Below are 14,722 nucleotides of genomic sequence, written 5' to 3' on the forward strand. Positions count from 1 at the left end.
TTATTTGAAGGGAGTAAGAAATACACGTATTCAAGCAAAAATATTTCTCATATAGATTGTGCACAAAAATATTTTAATCCCACACCCTGAGACCTTAACCTGTTAGGAGGTGGGTAGCCTTGTCATCCTCCATCATCGATCTTCTAGAACCCTAGAGGCTAATTGTGTTGATCAGAGTTCTTAGGTCTTTCAAAGCTAACACTCCCTCCTCTGCCACCATGTTATTGTTATGACATAAACTGTTCTTCTTGTTCTGTTCACTTCCTAAAGTTCATGCAAATTGTCCCAGGTTTCGCTGAAACAAACCCCTTCATCGTTTCTTATAGCACCCTCGTGTACCATTATATTCATGGTCACCACCGGTGCAGCCATTCCCCCAGTGATGGCACCCCCTGTGTTTCCAGTTCTTTACCCGCACCTGTGTGCTTCACTGCATTGGAAGCTGTTAAGGCGAGGACTACTAATGCACATTTGCCCAGGTACCTCGAGCACGGAATTGTCCTCTCCCACTCTCATCAAAAGTAGCTCCTTAGGAAGCGTAAAGAAGCAAAATAATGACTCACATTTGTATGGAGGTCAGAGTAAGGGCAGAAGCCCCTGCTCTGGCTGGGTTAAGCTAGCGTTCCCTTAAAAAGTATTCCTCGAACTCTTTTTGAGATTTAAGTGGCTAATGAGACTAAGGCAGAGCTGTTGATGTAGCTTCTTGCCAACTGCATTATCCCTAGCACTCAGCCCAATGTCCAGCACATAGTAAGAGCCTGATAAATGCTTGTAGACTGGAACTGAGTAAAAATCCCCCATCCTCTATTCCTTAGCCATGACCGGAGAGGTTGGAGCTCTTCCTTCTGACAAGCATCATGACTGTGGCTGTGAAGAGAAGCTGCTTCTAACTGAAACAACTGTATCCTGAATAAATGTCCTTTCCCACCTCTGACTGTCCTTCCCAGGCTATGGCTTAGTAAATGTAAACCTTCTTTTCTTCACAGTTAGGTAGCCTGCAAGGAACTCACTTGGGTCCCGTTTCTGACCTAAGCCACCAGACCCACATCGTTTGTTCAGTCATTTCAGTTGTATCTGACTCTTTGTGACCCCATTTGGGGTTTTCTTCGCAAAGATACTGAAGTGGTTTGCCATTTACTTCTCCAGCTCATTTTATAGATAAGGAAACTGAGGCACACAAAATAAAGTGACTTGCCCAAGGGCACACAGTCAGAAAGGATCTCAGGCTGGATCTGAACTCAGCAAGATGAGTCACGCTGGCTTCAGGCCTGGCACTCTATCCACTGTGCCACCTAGCTTCCCACCTGCCTGGTTAGCGTTGACCTATTCCAGTCCCTAACAGGCTCCTTGAGAAGTAGGTAGTAGGCATAGTATCACCCCTATTTTACAGATTGGGAAACTGAGGCTCTAAGAGGTTGAATGATGTGTCCATGAACAGAAAGCTTGTAGGTATCTGAGGGAAAACTCAAACCCAAGTGTCTTGATGCCAGGTCAAGTGTTCTATCTACCATACCACATGGTCTCTGACACAGGAAGTTGCACACTCTGCCTCTGAGGAGGGCTGAAAACCATTGGCCCCCCAAATTTACCCCAGTCTGAGGCAGGATTTGAACCTAAGTCTTCGTGAGTCCATTCCCATACTCTCTATCTACTGTACCAAACTAGCTGCTGCTATACATTTATTAGCTATGTGACGTGATCCTGGGCAAGTCCTTTAACTTCCCAGGTTCAGTTTCCTCATTTGTAAACTGGGAACAATAAGAGTAGCTACTTGACAAGGCTGTTGTGAGTTTCAAATAATCAAATGCATGTGTAAACCATACGGAGGCTGGCTGTCAGTGTCATTCTTAATCGCTGATTTGAACATCGCATACAATCAACACATAGCTCATTCTCATCCTTTGTCTCCGGATTTAAAAAAAGGCCTGGCAAACCACGCATAAGTCCCTTTCCCAAAGAACTTCTCATGTTCGTTCACTTACAAGGCAGTCACCAATCTCACCTTTCGCTGCCACTCACTTTCCCTCCCATTTTCATAAGCATTTGTTTCGCAAGAGCATTTACTTCATTTATCTCTTTCTCTCAGCTTGTGAAATGATTCATCCCTGCGGCGCATAATTGAGAGATGTCCTGTTACACTCCTGGGATTAAAGGCTTTATGAACCATTCTGAACAGGAGAAAAATGTTTGTCTAAGAAGCACTCGGTTTATATGAAAAAGGTACAAAGCGTTTTTAATAACTACGGTCCTTGGTTTGGGCACGCCTACAACTGGGCATTTCTCTACATGCAGGCTGAAAATCACGGCTTGCTGGCCCCTTACAAATGTCAAAATGCCTTCATCCTGGCAGGTGCTGTTTAGAAGGGAATTTACAGCATCGGTCTTCGTTGCTTTCTCTTCCTCCAAAGTCTAAAACCCTGTGAAATGTGGAAGGAATGCCTTTACACCCTCTTAATTATTGCCCAGAAGACAGACCGGCTTTCATGCTGGTCCTGGAACTCCCAGAATCCAAATTCTATTTTTCTTTTTTTGGCTAGGCAATGGGATTAGGTGACTTGCCCAAGGTCACACAGCTAGTAAGTATTATGTGTCTGAGGCTGGATTAGAACTCAGGTCCTCCTGAATCCAGGGCCAGTGCTCTATCCACTGAGCCACCTGGCTATCCTGAGAATTCTATTTTTTCCAAGTACAGGAACATAGGTCATACACTGCTAGTGAGGGCATTGTGGTTTTTGTTCATTGGTTCAGTCTTCCAGCTCTTTGTGACCCCATGGACCACAGCACTCCCATCCCTTCCATCCTCTACCAAAGTCTCTCCCAGTTCACGTTTATTGCTTCCGTGACACTCTCCATCCATCTCATCCTCTGCTTTCACCTTCTCCTTTTGCCTTCAATCTTTCCCAACATCAGGGTCTTCTCCGCTGAGTCCTGTATTCATGGAACGACATGTCTGGAATGAGCTACCAGAGAATAGTATGACCAGAACAAAATGACCTTGGTTTCTCTGTAGAGCCTTGTTAATGATAATAATCAACTGTACTGATAGACCACTTTGAGGTTCATCAAGTGCCCTCCATTCATGACTGCAGAGCTAAATGGCACAGGTGTCATGATACCCATTTTATAGTTATGAAAGCCAAGGCTTCAGGATTTAGAGGGACTTGTTTGGGGTCTGGTAGCTGAATATTTGAGGTGTGTTAAATCCGTGTTTTCTTGACTCTTCAGTGTACCGCTCGGTAACATGACTAGGATGCTCTTCTTTCCTTTAAGGATACCAAGGCAGCTATGTAACCAAGAGGGCGTAGGTATAGGCTTTTCCAAAGTAACATTTGACCTGGAAACTCTTCAACCTGTGCACTGTGGTCGGGAGGCAGTGAGGCCGGGGTAATGAATGGACTGCTGTATTGGACTCTGGCAGAGCTGAGTGCAAATGTGGCCTCGGACCTTTGCCTGCTGTGTGACCCTGCACAAGACCTTTAATCCCTCTTAGTCAGTTTCCTCATCTATAAAATGGGGGTAATCATGGCAACCGCCTCACAGGGTTGTTAGAAGTAGCAAATGAGATACGTGAGAATCTTTGCCATCTTTAATGTGCCGTAGAAATGTCAACCATCCTGTGTGAGCACAAATGTGGACTTACGGGGTCATTATTGTTTATTTTGGATCAAGCCACCATCTATGACTTCATTGACTTAAATGTTCTTTTCAGTCATGAAAAATCACACCCCCCCCCCCCTTAGCTTCCAGCCTTCTAGAAATAGCCAAAATGACATATTCCTTTGGTCAAACTGTTGGATGATCCTCTTCAAACTTGAGTAGACCGGCCCTTGTTAGATGGAGATAGGGCCTGGCACCACCAGTCCAGCTTGGGAGGAATTGAAAGAACTTGTTTTCTTCTGGCACAGTTTTGAGAACCCAGAGAAACTCTTATGTCCTGATGAAGCATCTCCATAGAATGTTGGTGGGAATACAACCCATATTCCCTGAAATTTATGTGGGGTCTTTCAAAGAATTGTTGAAGAATGTGGATGGTCTTGTCACATTCAGGAATCATTGTGGCCTTGCCAAGTATTGTTGAACACAGCACAGTTCAATATTTTGGCCTAGTGGCACGAGCATCAGCTATTGATATAATCATGAAGTGGGTAAGGTGTGACTTCAGTCTGCCATAGCTGGCCAGTTCTTCATCCCTTGCTTACCCAAATGCTTCTCCTCTCTTTCCTCTCTGTCTCTATGAACATCTGCTCACTAGGAAAGACAGGAAATTTATTCACACTAAAATGTAAATGAATCACAGAATTTCTCTCCTGGAATTTCAGAACTCCAGTTCCCTTATTTTTTAATCTAGGAAGCAAAGGCTTAGGTAAGTTATTGAAATTGCTCCAGGTTACATAACTAGCCCAGCTAGAACCTAATGCTTCTGATGGTTTCAACGATAACGCCAAGGAAAGGCAGCTAAGCCTATGGACAGAGAGAAATGATGGTTATGGACTCTAGGAGGTACCAGTCCTTGGAGCTCTTCAGAGAGCTACAGACTTCCTGAGGACTCCATGCAGGGAAAAAGGACTCCCAATAACCTAGAGCTGCGAATTTCCCCCTTTCCTAGTGTATTATTTATGTGTATAGCTCATTACATTTGCACTGCATGTTTGAACCTACTCTACCTGGGGATCTTTGTGTGTACAGGGGATGAGTGCTTGCTTGGTTTAGAAGGATTGTACCAACTGCTATTTAGCAAATCCCCTTTCCATAAGCTATTTGAGACTCCTGACTTATCAATCACACCCCATCAGAGGCTCACGAGTGATTAGCAGTAGGAAAAAACCCCATCTCATTTGGAATATCCCTTTTTTTTTCTGAGGAGTGGTCATGACCAAGCCTTTGGGGACCTTCCCCCATCACCCAGGTAGTAAGTACTAAAGGTAGGCTTGAAGCCAGCTTTGTCTGATTCCATGGTCAGCATTCCCTCCACTACACCTCTGCCTCACGGTGGGACCGCTCTCTAGGTCATCGCTAAGAATGATGTACGTACCCTCTAGGAAAAAAAACACCTTAGAAAAAAACACATACAACTTTTGCACCCCCTCCCCAGCCTTACCAAGGGGTTCATTTCATGGAAGGCGGATCCATGGAGCGAAACACGGAACAGAACTGAATTCTTTTCCAAGCGTTAAGTAAACCTTCCTTATGGTGGAGCCTTCATTGCTCTCTCTGTGAGTCACCTCGAGGTCACCCTCACAATTAAATAAAATAGAAGAAACATTGCCTGTACATTTAACTTTGAGCAGGGCTACCTAGTAAGACTCACCATTCAAGAAAGGCTTCCCGTGCACCCTAGGATTATCAGTGTAGAGCTGGAAGGAACCTTTGAGGCCATATAGCAAGACCCCTTTGTTTTATAGATGAGGGACTAGGGGCTCACTGAGGTTGTGGCTTGCCCGAGGTCCCACAGATAACCAGAGGCTGAGCTGAGATTTATTTAGTTTTGTGTGTGTATGTTTGATATAAATTTATTTATTCTAAGTTTTCAACATTTACTTCCACAAGATTTTGAGTTCCAAATTTTCACCCCATCTCACCCCTCCCCCCACCCCAAGATGGCAAGCATTCTGAATACCCCTTCCCCTAGTCTTCCCTCTCTTCTATCTCTCCCCCCCCCTTCTCTTATCCTCTTCCCCTTCTATTTTCCTGTAGGGCAGAATAGATTTCTATACCCCATTTCCTGTATTTCTTATTTCCCAGTTGCATGTGAAAACATTTTTTTTAAAACATGTGTTTTTAAAAGTTTGGGTTCCAAATTTTCTCCCTTCCTCCCTCCCCATCCACCCTCACTGAAAAGGCAAGCAACTCAGTATAGGTTATACACGTGCGGTTATGCAAAACAATTCCATAGTAGACTTGAGAAAAACTAACTCTATTTCCCTTAATCCTATCCTGACCCCTCCCATTTATTCTATTCTTTCTTTTGACACTGTCCCTCCTCAGAAGTATTTTCTGATTACCCCTTTCCCAATCTGCCCTCCTCTATCATCCCCTGCTCTCTTGTCCCTTCCCCCCTATTTTCCTGTAGGGTAAGACAGATTTCCATACCAATTGAATGTGTATGTTATTCCCTCCTTAAGCCAAATCCTATGAGAATAAGATTCACTCATTCCTCTCACCTTCCCCGTTTCCCCTCCTGTAAGAGCCTTTTCTTTTCTGTTTTTTGTGAGATAATTTACCCCATTCTACTCTCCCTTTCTTTTCTCCTAGTATAATCCTTTCTCATCCCTTAATTTTATTCTCTAGATATGACCCCTTCATCTTCAACTCACCCTGTGCCCTCTATCTATCTATCTATCTATCTATCTATCTATCTATCTATCTATCTATCTATCTATCTATCTAATCTTTCTATCTATCCATATATACACATAATTTTTCCCTCCAACTACCCTAATACTGACAAAGGTCTCATGAGTTATAAATATCATCTTTCCATGCAGGAATGTAAACAGTTCAACCTTAATAAGTCTCTTATGATTTCTCTTTCCTGTTTACCTCTTCATGTTCCACTTGAGTCTTGTTTGAAAGTCAAATTTTCTATTCAGCTCTGGTCTTTTCATCAAGAATGCTTGAAAGTCCTCTATTTCACTGAATGACCATTTTTCCCCTGAAGGATTATACTCAGTTTTGCTGGGTAGGTGATTCTTGGTTGTAATCCTATCTCCTTTGCCCTCCAGAATATTATATTCCATGCCCTGCAGTCCTTTAATGTAGAAGCTGCTAAATCTTGTGTTATCCTGATTGTGTTTCCACAATACTTGAATTGTTTCTTCTGGCAGCTTGTAATATTTTCTCCTTGACCTGGGAACTCTGGAATTTGGCTACAATATTCCTAGGAGTTTTCCTTTGGGGATCTCTTTCAGGAGGATATTGGTGGATTCTTTCAATTTCTATTTTGCCCTCTGGTTCTAAAATATCAGGGCAGTTTTCCTTGATAATTTCTTGAAAGATGATGTCTAGGCTCTTTTTTTGATCATGGCTTTCAGATAGTCCAATAATTTTTAAATTCTTCTCCTGGATCTATTTTCCAGGTCAGTTGTTTTTCCAATGAGATATTTCACATTGTCTTCTATTTTTTCATTCTTTTGGATTTGTTTTACAGTGTCTTGATTTCTCATAAAGTCACTAGCTTCCAATTGCTCTATTCTAATTTTTAAGGAAGTATTTTCTTCAGTAATCTTTTGGACTTCCTTTTCCATTTGGCCAATTTTTCTTTTGAGGGCATTTTTCTCCTCACTGGCTTTTTGGACCTCTTTTGCCATTTGGGTTAGGCTATTTTTTAAGGTGTTATTTTCTTCAGTATTTTTTGGGTCTCCTTTAGCAAGCTGTTGACTTGTTTTTCATGATTTTCTTGCATCACTCTCATTTCTCTTCCCAGTTTTTCCTCTACTTCTCTTACTTGCTTCTCAAAATCCCTTTTGAGCTCTTCCAAGGCCTGGGACTGATTCATATTTTTCTTGGAGGCTTTGGATGTAGGAGCTTTGACTTTGTTGTCTTTTTCTGGTTGTATGTTTTGATTTTCTTTGTCAGCAAAGTAAGATAATATAGTCTGACTCTTTTTGCACTGCTTGCTCATGATCCCGGCCAATTACTTGAGTTTTAAAGTCTTTGTCAAGGTAAGAGTCTGCTTCCAATGTGGAGAATGTATTGTCCCAAGCTTCAGGGGTTTATATAGCCGTTTTCAGAGATATTTGTAGGGACCTGTAAATTTTCAGTTCTTGCAAGGTGGTATGATGAGGGGCGAGGTGTTTATTCCTTTCCTGGCCTGTGCTGTGGTCTATTAGTGACCACAAGTACTCTTTTCTGTGCTGGAACTGTGAGGAAGGTTTCCTCTCCACTGCCAGTACAAGCTCCACCACAGCAGCACTCCTCCTCACCCCAGGACCATCGCCCAGAACTGTGACCGAAATCTAAGCACGGGCAAAGCAAGAGATTCCTGCCTCAGCACTGGCAAACAGATCCCTGCAATCCCCCTCTGATCAGCCACTCAATTCCCCCTCAGTCTGTGGGCCAGAAGCTCAGGATGCAGCTACCGCCCCAGTGTCCACGCTCTGTGCTCTGTGCTCTGGAAGTGGCTCTGAGACCCAGCTCCTCTTTCAGTGCAGAAACAGACCTTTCCCACCGACCTTCTAAGTTGTCTTTGGTGTTTGTGGGTTGAGAGGTCTGGAAGCCACCACAGCTGCCTGAGATTCAGTCCTCTGAGGCCTGCTTCAGGTTCACTGCAGCCTGTGTGCCCACGCCACACTGTACTCCTCTCCCTGCCTGGTTGTTTTGGGCTGGAAATTTGGTTCACTCTGTCTTTTTGTGGGTTCTGCTGCTTCAGAATTTGTTTAGAGCCATTTTTTATGAGTATTTGGAGGGGTTTGGGGGAGAGCTCAAGCAAGTCACTGCTATCACTCTGCCATCTTGGCTCTGCTCCAGTTTTTCCTGAGCTGAGATTTAGAGCAAGTTCTTCCTTTGACTTCAAGTCTTAGGATCTTAGATTTAGAACTGGAAAGGATCTTAGAGGCCATTCAGTAGAACCCACTACAGACTGAAGGATTGAAGCACAGAGGAGTTTAGGGACTTGCCTAAGGACACACAGGTACTAAACACCTGACAGGAGATTGGGTCCCAAGTCTCTCTTACAAGTCCAGTACTTATCCTTCTTACCCCTCTTCTCTCTTTTTTATTTTGTCTTCCCCTATGAAAATATAAACTTTCTGAGAGTAGAGATCATCTTTTTTGTCTTGTTTATGTATCCATAGAACTGAACAAATCACTTGGCACATGAAAGCTTGATAAATAGTCTAACCATCCATCCATCCATCCATCTATCTCCCTATCCACCCATCATCAATGTCTCTCCTCTCTCTCTATCTATCGATCTGTCTCTCCCTCTCCCCTTCCTCCCTCCCTCCCTCCCTCCATCATCCATCCAGCTATCATACATCCACTCATCATCCCTCCATCCTTTATTCTTGTATCTATCACTCTATCAATCTATCCATCTATGAACTCATATCCATGTATCTACCTACCTGTACATCTATCCATCTCTGTCCACTTACCCATCTATCCATCCATCTATTTCTATAGCCATCCAAGTTGTTTCACTACACCAGCCTTGTAGGACCAAGCTTACCAAGGATATTTTCAGTAAGTGGAGATAGAAGCTATCCTAAACTACCCCCACCAATCACATTTTTAAAGAAATCAGATCCATACCAAATCCACTCTTTTTATTGCATTTTAGTGAGAGTTTTTCTCCACCCTCCCCTACTCTGTCCTTTCAGTAGACTGTAGTGGAAATTCTGTTCTGAGAGCTTCTGAATTTGTTACAAAAGCAGCTTTGGAAACCTGGGTGTAGCTCCAGTCATAACATTTTGGACCTTTATTTCAAACCCGTAATAATAAGCTTAAGTAATGTCTAAATATTTTCTTTAAACCACGATATCCTATTTTCAGCAGCAAACTGTAAACCAGAGCACACAGTCTCTGCTGCTTTCTGTCTTGGATGGGCCTTCTGGGGAACTGTCACGAATTCCTCTCAACTACCACACTGCAGCTTAGCTTTCAACAACGCTGGTCCAAGTAACGGAGGCTTGAATCCTTCCTCTGTTGGAATGAAGAAGCCACAGAAGATTTGTGCCCATCCCATACCCCCTCTCTTTCATTATTGCCGATTGCTTCCCACTGGACTCGTCAGGAGACATTGGAGGGCCGGAGGTACTGACTTTGAAATCCTCCTACAGTTCATTTAAGAAGTTGCTCTAGTTCCTGACATACATTAAATAAATTCTTTAGGGTGGAGGACGGAGGCCGAATTCCAAGAGGCCTTTTCAAACACTTGGCTTTGGAAGCTCCTCTTTCTCTTCTCACAACTGAGATTTTTGTTGGGCAGAGGGATGTATGAGATGGTTGAGGACCACATCTGTTTTATGTTTGGGTTAATTGGTTGAACTTGCCTGATTTTGTTTCCTAAATTAAAATGATAAGAAAATAAAGACTCTCAAACGTAAAGTATGCAATTCAGAGAAAATTGTGGCAGTATACCATGCTGACTCAACAGTATTTTTTCCTTAAGAATATGAATACATACATAAGAGTCAAGTCATGTGCAAGGGATATTTCACTGCTCTGCTTCTTTAATTGAACCATAACCCAATTTTGAATTCTCCCCTGAGATGATCATTGGCGATAGGCTAATTACGTAAGCCATCTAACATGTAGATCAATGAAGATCTAACATGTAGTATTCATGATTAAAAAGGCATCCTTGAGTACCATCTTCATGTATTCATTCAGTTTCCACTTTGTGCCAAGCTCTTTATTTAGTGCTGGGGGGTTAATATAAAATGTGCAGGACGTAAGCCTCGCCTTCAAGGAGTTTACAGTCTGAAGTGTGAGTTGGCACAAAGAAAATGTGACTGTTCTCAATAGCCATGAGTTTGCTTTGAAAACATGCCTCAGTTGTGAAGGGTGGTGATAGGGTAGAGCAGGGCTTCTTAAACTTTTCCCACTCACTTTTTTTGTGTGTTTCAGCAGAGTTTGTTGGCATCGAATGGCCTGAGGGCATGCAAAACACCAAGTGGGCATGCTCTGTGTTCAGAACCAAGGCTGCAGTAAAGCCAGGATGTAGCACTGGCAAGTGCTGCCAGAAACACCACGAGTTCTTTACACATTTGAATTTTAGTTCATTTTTTGGTCATTGCGCATTCAGAAACCTTTTACTGTTGCCACAGTTTAAGAAGCACTGGGTTAGAGAAGATTGAATTCTCCAAGGATTCTACAACCTTGCCATGTGTCTTCCATTCCCACAAGGCAATGGAAATTTCCTTATTCAAGGTCACCAGTAACCTCTTCTTGCTAAATCCAATGATCATGCTTCTTGACCTTTCAGTGGAATTCTATATGGTTGAATCCCTTCTCTTACCTGGGTTTTCATGACACTCCTTTTAACTGTACATGCCCAAGACAAATCCCTACCAAGACAGTGGTCATAGGGAACCACTGACCCAATCATGGATCCTTTGGTATGTCAAGCTGCCCACAAGCTGGATGCTTTTGTATATTTTGCCATCATCTCAAACTCAATGTGTACAAATCCCAGTTAAGTCCTGTCTTTCTTATGTCTTCATTTCTTTCCTATCTAGTTCTAGCTATCCCATTTTCTTTCACTATTCTTCCAGGCTATAGCCCTAAGAATGACATTTGAAATTTCTTGTCTTTCCTTTTGGACATCCTCTACCAAGGGCTGTTGATTCTTCCTTTAAGATGCCCATGCTATTTTTCCTTTCGCTCCTTAATCCCCATAGGCATTCCTTGAGCTCTCACCTCCATCACCTCATGGGAAGATGAGTTTAGCAGGCTCCTGGTGAGCCACTCTCTCTGGTCTCTTCTCCCTCTGATCAGTCCTGTCTGCTGGTGCTGTTGCCAGACTCATCTTGCTTAAATACTACTTTCATCGAGTCACTCCACGGCTCAGCTTCTTCAGATGGGTCCCTTTGCCTCCCACAAGCCCAAGCTTCTCCTTGGCTTGCATGACCTTGCATGATCTAGTTTGCTCCTGGACTTTATTTGTCTGTGCTCTCCCCCATGAGTCCTGTGTTTTAATCAGACCAGTCACCTTAGTAGATTCCTAGAAGTGTACCTGGGTGCTGCAGCCTCCCTTTTCCCAGTGGCCTTTTGCTTATGGGGGCTTTTGGTCTGGAGCAGTTAGTCTCAAATGAATTTATTGTTAAAAGCTGATTCAGGGTCATTTTCATGTTTTTGCCCCCAAGCGTGTTTGCTGACATTTGTCCTAGGACAGAAAAATGCCAACTGTGACTGGAGACTTTCCAAACATGTCATGCTAGCCTTGGCTTTTGATGGATTGTGGTGGATCGGCCGGATGGCTAAACATGGATTCAGGAGAACCTGGGTCCAAGGAAGACCTCTCTTCTTGCTGTTATGACATTGGATGAATCATTTCCCTTTTAGAGCTCAGTGTCCTTCTCTGTTACATAAGAGCTACCATCTACATAATGGCCTAAATCTTGAAAAGCACTTTCCATAGGTTATCTCATGTCGATGAGATGATAAGTATTTCTGACCTCCCAGTGTTATTGTGGACAGAAGAACACTTTAAAGCACTAGTAGATGAATTGCAATTGTTAGTAGTAACATTTTTGGTCATTCCCACTCCCTAGGCCACAGACACACCCAGGATTCCCTCCTGCCTCCTCCCCCTTGGTCTCCCCTCTTCCTAACTTTCTTCTCACTGTCCATCTTCCCAGGCCCCCTCAGGCTCTTTACATAGGAGTCCTCCTCAACACCTCACTTTCTTTCTCACAGATCCCCTCTCTCCCATATCCAATCTGTTCCCAGAGACTGTTGATTTTAACTTTAAACACCTTGTCTGTGCCCTCACTGTCTCCTCTGGCATGTCTACTACTCTTTCCCAAGCCCTCATTAACTCATGCATAGGCATTGCAGTAGTAGCCTCCTGGGTGGGCTTCCTGCCTCAAGTCTCTCCCTTCTCCAGTCCATCCCCCATTCAGCTCTCTGATCTACCTAAAGCTAAGGTCAGACTATGTCACTTATCTCTTCAGTGACCTCCTCTGGCTCTTTATTCATTTTAAAGTCCTTATAATTTGGCCTCTTCTGACTTTTCAGTCTTCTTACACTCCACATTCCAGTGACACCAGCCTCCTTGCTGGTCCTCAACCATAACAATCCAGTTCCTGATTTGTACTTTTTTTTTTTTAACGTGAGGCAGATGGGGTTAAGTGACTTGCCCAGAGTGGATTTGTATCTTTTCACTGACTGTCCTCCAGGCCTGGAATTCTCTGTCTCTTCATCTCCACTTTCTGTCTTCCTTAGCTTTATCAAAACTCAGCCAAATCTCACCTTCTACAAGAACTACTTCCCCAGGCCTGCTGAATGCTCCTGGCCTTTCCTTTGAGGTCACGTCCGATTTGTCCCGTACATATCTTATTCCTCTGAGTGTTTGCGTGCTATCACCCCCATTCTTTTGTAAGCTCCTTGAGGGCAGGGCCTGATTTTGACTTTTTTTGTGCTCCCAGTACTTAGCACAGTGACTGCCCAGTAGTAGGTACTTAATAAATGCTTATTAACTTGACTCTCCTTAAACCCCAAAGCCAGAACTAGGGGAAGGTGACTGGGGCTTTGTTCTAGGATGTGCAGATGTCCAGGGCTGGGCTCTCTCCCTTTAGCTGTCTATCCTTGGGCCTTATTGACTTTTGAAAGCCTATATCTCTTTAACACAGCTCTCATCCATCTTCTGTCATGGCCCCCAAGGCAGTCAGGATCTTGCCTCTCCTCCCAGGTCACACACACAAGTGGGATTCTCTATCTTCCACTTGGTCCATAGTTACACTGTCCTTTCCATCATCACCCTGCCCCTTACAACTGCTATTTGCTTTAGGTGAAAGGATTTCTAGTTATGGTTCCCTTAAAATTAACCCACTCTTTAAGGCCAAGCCTAAATATTATCTTTACTGTTGTTTCCCCAATGTGTTTGGCACTTGCTGCAATCTTGTTATTTATTAATCATTTCATGCATGCTAGTCTTATCTCCCCCACTCACTGCAAACCCTAAGACCACAGGGACTGGCTTTTTCTTCTCTTAAATCTGCAGCTGTGTCCCAAAACACCATCGAGGGTATGATGCGTACTCAGCAACTCTCTGCTGATTAATGATGATTGATAGAGGATCGTGTACTTCTCCCGTTTTATTAACATGCGGTGATGTCCAGAAGCCCTGAAACTCTGGTTGTCCCTGAGAGCTGGTTGTGACTTGGGGAACAGAAACACCAGAAGAGCTCACTAAAAAAGAGGGTAGCTCTGTTGCTACCAAGAAGGGAAAAGAGTGAGTGCGCTAAATGCAAATCATCCCCTGCAGTCAGATGGCGTTGCAGCAGGGCTGAAGGCATGCACCCCACGTTCTCCAGTGGCCGGATTATTACTAGTGTTTGGTATCATGTAGACAAGGCTTAATATGTCTTCCTTCATTTAAGTTAAATCAAGCACCTACTAGGTACATAATGCTGTGCTCACTGCTAAGACAACATAAAAAGAAACAGTCACTGCTCTCAAATGGCTTCTTGCTTCTGTGTTGGGGGGGTGTCTCTCTCTCTCTCTTTTACACACGTGCACACATATGCACACACACAAGTACATATGACATACATTCCGGGGCAAGTGGGGAGGTCTCTTACCAACTTCATTTGGGAGCAAGCCAAGCACTAGAGAGAGCATAGGATTCCAAAGATGAAGAAGAAGGACAACAGTGTAGGCATGGGGGCCTGAGATGGATTATTGTGACAACAGATAATCCAGTTTGGCTAGACGGTACACTACCTAGGGAGAATAAGATGAAATCAGCCCTCAAGATTGTAAAGGGCTTCCGACATGAAACACAGAAGTTTGTATCCTATCTTAGAGGAAAGAGGGAGCCACTATAGTCTCTTGAGGAAGAGGATGACATAGTCAGATGTGTAATTTAAAATGAGTGATTCCTCATCTTTGGGCGTGGAGGTGGCTGGAAGCAGGGAGGACAGTCCAGAGGCTGTGGCAGCGGTCCTGACAGGGTAAGGACCTGAACCAGGTTCTCAAAGAGGACCGTAACATCAGGAAGGTGACGCCATGGATTGGGAGAGATTTGGATTTCAGTGAGGGAGGGCTAGGCAAAGTC

The sequence above is a fragment of the Phascolarctos cinereus genome, unplaced genomic scaffold (assembly GCF_003287225.1).
Source record: "Phascolarctos cinereus isolate Bilbo 61053 unplaced genomic scaffold, phaCin_HiC Scaffold_7;HRSCAF=346, whole genome shotgun sequence".
NCBI classification, from domain to species: Eukaryota; Metazoa; Chordata; class Mammalia; order Diprotodontia; family Phascolarctidae; genus Phascolarctos; species Phascolarctos cinereus.